The 8075-nt window shown below is 33.9% G+C and overlaps 1 pseudogene; it reads left to right on the forward strand.

Annotated features, from left to right (window-relative positions):
- The first annotated feature begins 202 nt into the window (after positions 1-202).
- Positions 203-6919, forward strand: LOC133179984 (uncharacterized; annotated as a pseudogene).
- The last annotated feature ends 1156 nt before the right edge of the window (positions 6920-8075 follow it).

The raw sequence follows: 8075 nt of genomic DNA on the forward strand, positions 1-8075 counted from the left end.
ACAAATGGAGAGAGCTAGAAGGAGGGGTCGCTTCGTTTCGAAGCGAAAGGAACGGCAGTACGAGACTGTTAAAAGGGTAAACAGACAGAGGTGGGAAAACATCAAAATTGACGTTTGTCATAACTATTCACTAAAAACAACATCCAACAATCGGAGTGAGTCAGACCCAGAGGGTTGTGTTGAACATGTTGAATTCGAAGACGTTCCAGAAGAGGCAATGGAGATTGTTTATAGCGAAAATGTAGGTTCCTAGTCCTTTGAGACTGACGTATATTATAGAAAAAATAGCATGTTTACGCATAAAATGTACAGTAGTTTCATAACATACACATTGCAAACTTCAGCATTACATGTAGCATATTCATCTGTTCTATGCATTGTCGCAGGTCGTCATTACACATGCAGACGATAAAAATCGTTACATTTTTTTTTATTTAATCTTAATAGCTTTCATTTTATAACGTATATTTTCTCTTTATTTCGTAAATACAAAATGTTTATCCAAAATTATGCCTTTGAAAATGATAAGAGAACATCTTTTCCAATAATTGTTACAACTGTTTACACTCGATTAAAAAAACTAGGTCGTTTAAATTTATGGCGGCCCATACGGAGGACAGATATATTTTTGAAAAAAAAAGTCATACAATACTTGCATTGAATTCTAAACTTTAAAGTCTTATTTAAAATAATAAATTTTATTTTTATTTATTTATTAATTTTGAATGAGGAGATTACTAGTATCAAAGATTTAATTAAATTCTTTATCAATTCTATATTTAACAGCTAGGTGAGCCTTGTGTCACAAAACCCTGCATGAGCTCTTAAAAAAAGAAGGGGAAATATCTTATAATTAACTTTCATCAGAAAATTAAGAACTTTCTTATTGAATTAGTTTAAGTTATTAAAAAATTATTTCTAATCAAAATAAATTTAACTACATGAATTCCAAATCAATATTTCTTTTTTATGTGTGTACAGGTATCTCTTTTTCTTATTTACAAAAGAAGTTTTTTCTTAAAGATATAAGTAAACATGAATTTAGAAAATTTAAACCTGCAGTATTCTGTACATGGATGTCATGAGTCAGGTTAAAAAATTATATTATATAATTATACATTATTATATCATTTCATTAACATTTGTATATTAAAATATTTTAAAAATATTTGATTATTTACATGTAAATATGAAAGCAATACTGAATTAAAAATCAAACATAGACAAAATACAATATGAAACAAACTGTAACTTTAAACTTAGATAAGATTTCCTGCAGAAAGAAATCTATTAAAGAACATTGAATTTTTTTTTCCATTTAAGGTAATAGACTCCCCTCGTCTTGAGAGGGACTGGAGATGTGGCCGTCGTGTGATCGAGCTAGGGGTACTGGCTGATGGTTTATCTGCCTGCAAGAAATGCAGCCAACCACTTCAACTTTCCCACTGCCAAGGAATCATAAACTTTGGTCTTTCAGCTATGCTAAGCATTCCATGTTTGAATTCTGCATGCAATATGTTAAACAATGTACCAACAGGAAAAAGGCATAATAAAATTTGGGATGCTAATACCAAATTAGCAGCAGGTCAGTGTATTCAATATTTGATCCATTATAAAAGGTGATGGTCATTTCAAAAAAAGATATTAAACTTAGAATTTGATACGTGAAATTATGCAAAATCTACTACAGGCGGGATTAAGGAATTTCCACCCCAGATAACTCGCCGAAACGTGAAAAACCTATTTCCTAGGGGGGTGGGGGGGGGGGTAGTCGTTCACTTCTAATACTTCATACCTATGACTTTTCATACCAACTTAACACAGATGTGCATTTTTGAGGGGGGGGGGGGTTCCAAGTTCACTTTTTACTTGGTTTAGTATATAAATTTAATAACTTTGCAAATTCCAGGGGGGGGGGGGGTCTGGACCCCCCTCCCCTCTCTAGATCCATGCATGTACTAATTAATCGACAAGTTAACGGTATACATTTTATTATCTTTTTTTCATGTTCAGCTGTCCAACACACTGGGATAGGTTTCGACCAGATAAGTGGAATACTGGCTGAGCTAAACATGCCACCCATCAGCAGAACACTGCTCAGTAGTAGACAGGAAGAGATTGGGAAAGCAACAGAAAGTGTTGCTTCTTTATCTATCCAAGAAGCTCTAGAAGAAGAAGTTTTAGCAACAGACATGTAAATTTTTCACAATTTTGATTAAAAGTATTACATGTGGTTTAATCATAGCACTTTGATCCATAAGATAACAAAAGAATTTTTTTCCAAGCTTTTTTTCTAAACTGCATTAGCATGATTGAGCATTAAACGGAGATATATTTTACAAAAACATCAAATGATATAGCTGTTTGTGTAATAGAATGATTTTTTTATTTTAAAGAAATGTTTATTTATCCATTCTATGTCTTCCCACAGAAATAAGCAGTCATCCAGTATAAGTGTCAGTGTGGACGGGGGCTGGCAAAAGCGTGAAAGTGGCCGCTCATATGATAGCCTCACAGGTATATGGTAGAGATGGCAATTTGTAACCGGTTAACCGATTACTCGGTCGGAACAATGGCAATCGATTAGAAAATCTGTAATCGGTTAATCGGAAAAAATAAAATATTTGTTAAATTGAACACATTTTTAAAAAAAATTATTTTTAAAAAAATCTCTGCACAAAGGATGATCATTTAGGATTTAAAGGATCTAATTTGGACGTACATGTAATTATAAATTTCAAGATAGAGACCGTAGCGTAATTGGTCAGTTTATGTACAATGTTAATTACTGTGAAAACACCATGTCATTACCCCGACTGTCCTGTAATTCTTTAATGATAATAATTGAATCACTGAGCACTGTGAATTAGTGTGTTTGTCGTTTTCAGTTTTCAATCCAATTTAATTATTAAACAAACATTGTAAATTAAGGGCTTTAGAGTTCACGTGTAATTTTGATTATCATAGTGAAAATGCAGAAAGAGCTTTTGTGACATGTGCTGTGGAAAATTAGCAAAGATTTCAGGGTTTTCTCAATTTTTTCTTGCCTACTGAAATTTAAATAAAAAAAATATGTACCCGTATTTTTCTCATCCAGAATCAAGACTAATGGAATGTTTTAACTTCTATCGTCTTATTTGAGTCTATTTGTGTATATGAACAGAGCTACTTGAAAAACAGTTGTCAAGAAAACGTGCATTTTGATACGATTAACCGGTCGGAACACCATGCAGTTAACCGATTAGCAATTCTGTAATCGATTGCCATCCCTAGTATATGGAGTCTTTGGGATTGATATATGATCTGATAATCACCAGAAAAACATTACTATTGGCTAAGGCATATGCATCTTTTATATAGTATTCAGAATTATTTATAATTATATGATATTGCTTTACATCATATAGTAATAATTAATTTTTGTTTCTTAACATATTTGATAATGGAAATATGATATTTATTTGACAGTATGTTTGATACATGTACCTCTGTATATGATTAGTAGTAGCTTTATAGCTTAGAAAGTAATACCCAGTCAAGTGAACTCTATTTTAATGAAATGCAACTGTTTATTATATCCAAAATCTAAGAAATTATTGATTTTCATCAAAATTCATGTTTAGGCCATTGCTCAATGATGGGTGTTTGTACAGGAAAAGTCATTGACTACAGTGTTCGCAATAAATCATGCAAGATTTGCGAGAATGCAGAAAGGAAAAAAAAACTCCTGCTCCACATGATTGCACAAGAAATTGGACAGGTAATGTCACCTAGGGAACTTCAACAACAAGTTTTATGTAAATATTTGCATGTATACCTGAGCATCAAGTCAATGTAAAATACTTTATGAAATCTTTTTTTAAAGTCTGAGGGAGAAGAGATAATACTTGTTAAGAAAAAAATTCTGTTTTAAATGCTTGTCATAAATTGTAATTACAGGAAGCTCAAAGTCCATGGAGCCAGATATGGTTGTAGAGATGGTAGGAAGGACACTAAGTAAAGGAGTAAGGATGGAGGCGGTGATAGGGGATGATGATACTACTGCAATATCTCGTATCAACAGTGAATTAGATGCAAACATTAGGAAACAGTCTGACAAGAACCATGTGAAAAAGAACATTGCAAACTCCCTGTACAATCTTCAGAAAACACATAAAAACCTGTCTACAAAAGTTATCAAGTACATCCAGAAGTGTTTTAATTACATGGTTTCACAGAACCAGGGGAGCCCAAGCGCAATTGAAAAGGGATTGACAGCACTATCCTCTCATCCCTTTGATGACCACAAAGAATGTGATAAAGTTTGGTGTCACCATAAAAGAGATCCAACTAAAAAATTCACATCACTCCCATTCGGTCGACCATTGGAGAGTAAAGCTCTTCAGCAAGACCTGGAAGGAATCTTTAACAAGTTAAAGAAGCATTCACAGAAATTAGCCAACCTTGGCAGTACGCAATCAAACGAAAGTTTTAATAAAACTGTAGCATCCAAGGCTCCAAAGAATCGTCTCTTTAGCAGAACCATAACCTACAGAGTAGCTGCAAGTGTGGCACAAAAAAATATCGGTCAAGGCTATCTGATGCAAGTAAGCAATATTTAGTTTAGGCATTTTTTATCAGTTTTGATTACTTTTAATTCTTCCTGAGGTATATATTAGAATTTTTACAATGAATTGAACGTCTTTGTTATTCTCAATAGGTCAACAAGAAGATTAGTGTTTCTCCTGGCGCCTATACAAGGAGGTTGGCTGTTCTAAAGGACAGAATAAGGAGACGAAAAAAAGCCCTGTCTATAACCAAAGAAGCAAAAAGGAGAAGACTGCACCTAAAAGCAGAGAGGTTTGAATGAAATTCTGTACCATTTTAATTATCATATATCCAGTTTGGTTACATAAATGCGTTAGATTTTTTTCTAGAATGAAAATTGCGGATGCATGCCAAACCAACCTTTTGACAGTGACTTTTAAATAATGAGTCTATAGTATTTTGTAACAGAATGCATTTTTAAACCCCCCTCCGAAGGAGAGGGGGGTATACTGTTTTACCCTTGTGTGTGTGTCTGTCTGTCTGTCTAGCTGTCCGTCTGTCCGTAACAAATTTTGGTCGCAGTTTTCTCAGCAACTACTCATTGCAGATGCTTGAAATTTTAGCACAATCTTTGTTTAGGCATGCCATATGTTGGGATTCAGTTTTTACAAATCTGATGTCAATTTCCTGATTATCACTGTGTTTGTCCATAACCGAACTTGTGTATTCACATCAGAGCAGGGGTATTATTAGTGAGCATTGGCTCATAGACTTCTTGTTTAATACATTAAATACTTTTCTGCTTCTTAGAAAGCAAATGACAGTAGCAAAGGAGATAAGAGAAGGGTCATCTTATTGCTCTGGAATAGCCATGACCAGTATTGATGTCTGTGAAATACCACCACCTATAAGTAAAGCATCCTTCCAGCCAGTTGAAAATTTGGGTGATTATCCACAAGTTTACTTTGACCTTGAATCAACAGGACTAGGTTAGTACTCTAATGAAACATTCTCACACACAAATGCATACGCAATCATTTTGATTTATATCAGCTGTCTCTTTAGGGTTGGTAGTAGGTATCCAATGAGCTTGAACCAAATTTTTCGACAAAAGTTCTAATTAAATAATCTTCCCTGTGTAAAATCCTTGTCATAATCATACTTGTCTTATGTGCATATGGTAACATTTGATCTTCATTACCTGCATTAGGTGAAGTCTGATCTTTACAAACAATTATCGTTGGAGTTGTTACAATATTACTTTATTTCCTCTTCCAACAGAATTCCAAATTTTCTAGGACTTGCCTATAAGTCAGACCTAGACTTTTGGTTAAAAAATTAACTCCCCAAAATCTGACTTATATAAGGCGAGAATATACAGTACCTGGATAACCTACTACATGTACATTAAAAATTATCAATTTAAAGAACATGGATTGTTGATAAATTTAAGTGTAAAATGATATCTATTCTATGGTGTATTTGATTTAATATGACAATGGTGAATCTATAGGTGATTATAATGTACCTTATGGAGAAACCCTTTCACTGATAACCTATGTTTAACCTTTCAGCCAGAAGCTCACACATCACTCAAATTGCTGCTGTATGTGGGTCGGACACATTTTCCCAGTACATTTTACCAAAGATCCCAATCACAGACAAGGCTTCAGAAATTACTGGATTAAGAGTTTTGGATGGGAAAATGTTTCATGGTGATGAGGAAGTGAATGCTGTTCCTTTGGTGGCTGCTGTTGATGCACTACTGAATTTTTTCACAAAATTCCAGTCAAAAGTTGTCTTAGTTGGACATAATGTAAAGTCCTTTGACTGCCATATTTTTATAAATTCTCTGCAGAATTGTTGTAAAACACAGAAAATTGGTAACTGTGTTGCAGGGTTTGTTGACACAAAACAGCTGTTCAAAGTTTTTGATCCCAATGTGGGTTCATTTTCCTTACAAAATTTGTACAAGCATTATATTTGTGAAACGTATAAGGCCCATGATGCACTAGAGGATGTTTTAGCATTACAAAAACTAGTTACATCTGTAGGTGTGGATTTAGATGATTCAAAGTATTTGTCTTCTTCATTCACATTTTCTAATGCAGTTGATAGCTACTTTTACAGTTCTGAAGTGCGTAAGAATTTGCCTTCATTAGAGCATTTGATTTCAGAGAAGATAGTCAGTAGACACATTGCAAACAGGATTGCAGGGAGTGGACTTTGTTTTAAATTTTTACAACTTGCACATAACAGAGACTGTAAAGATGGAATATACCATCTCCTTTCTGAAATTGTGAGAAAAGGTCCACGTGTTACAAAATCTTTGAAAATATGTTCATCTTTAAACAGATATTTTGCATCAAAATGTGAAAGCTAAAATTTCAGTGTCCCATCAGCAATTAATGTAAAACCTTATCATTCATGGCTTCACTTGTGGACATGAACATTTGATTTCAATGTACATTTTTGAATTGGTGTCCTATAGTATTCTGGTACTTTTGCATATATTTGGTAATAAACTCGATCCTTGTAATTACAGAGGTATTTCCACCACATCAAACTTTTTAATAGGATTATTCATTTCAGGTTGCTAAATTTTATCAAGGATGCATCACTAATTAGTGAAAATCAAATTGGTTTCAAACAAAAAAGCAGAACATCAGGTCATATTTTTACAATTAAGACTATATCGGAGTATTATAAAAACAAAAAGCAAAAGGCTTATGCAGCTATTATCGATCTCCATAAAGCATTTGACACTATATGGAGGGTTGGGCTTTATTATTAACTTCTGAAATCCTATGTACACACCAATATGTTCAGTATTATATTTTCTATGTGTGAGAATACGAAAACCAAGACACAGTTTGCTAATGTTCTCAGTAGAGCATTTACATGTGAATGTGGTGTTAAGCAAGGCGATATCTTAAGCCAATCTTTCTTCAACATTTTTAGCTCTACTGGTCAGAGACCAGAAGAGCTTATGCGATAGTAAGGTGTCCGTCGTCCGTCCGTCTGTCTGTCCGTCTGTCTGTAAACAATTTTTCAAAACGCTACTCCTCCTACAGTTTTGGTCCGATTTCAATATAACTTGGCACACAAGTAGACTACACTAAGATACATAATTTAGTGCATCGGTTTTTGATTTCGATGGACGGTGTTGCTATGGTTACTAAAAATAGAAATTTCTGTGAAATTCCTTTAAAACGCTACTCCTCCTACAGTTTTGGTCCGATTTCAATATAACTTGGCACACAAGTAGACTACACTAGGATACATAATTTAGTGCATCGGTTTTTGATTTCGATGGACGGTGTTGCCATGGTTACTAAAAATAGAAATTTCTTTGAAATTCCTTTAAAACGCTACTCCTCCTACATTTTTGGTCCGATTTCAATATAACTTGGCACACAAGTAGACTACACTAAGATACATAATTTAGTGCATCGGTTTTTGATTTCGATGGACGGTGTTGCCATGGTTACTAAAAATAGAAATTTCTGTGAAATTCCTTTAAAACGCTACTCCTCCTACAGTTTTGG

Source organism: Saccostrea echinata, unplaced genomic scaffold, assembly GCF_033153115.1.
Source record: "Saccostrea echinata isolate AGI-Se365-2 ecotype Australia unplaced genomic scaffold, CSIRO_AGI_Sech_v1 ptg000005l, whole genome shotgun sequence".
NCBI classification, from domain to species: domain Eukaryota; kingdom Metazoa; phylum Mollusca; class Bivalvia; order Ostreida; family Ostreidae; genus Saccostrea; species Saccostrea echinata.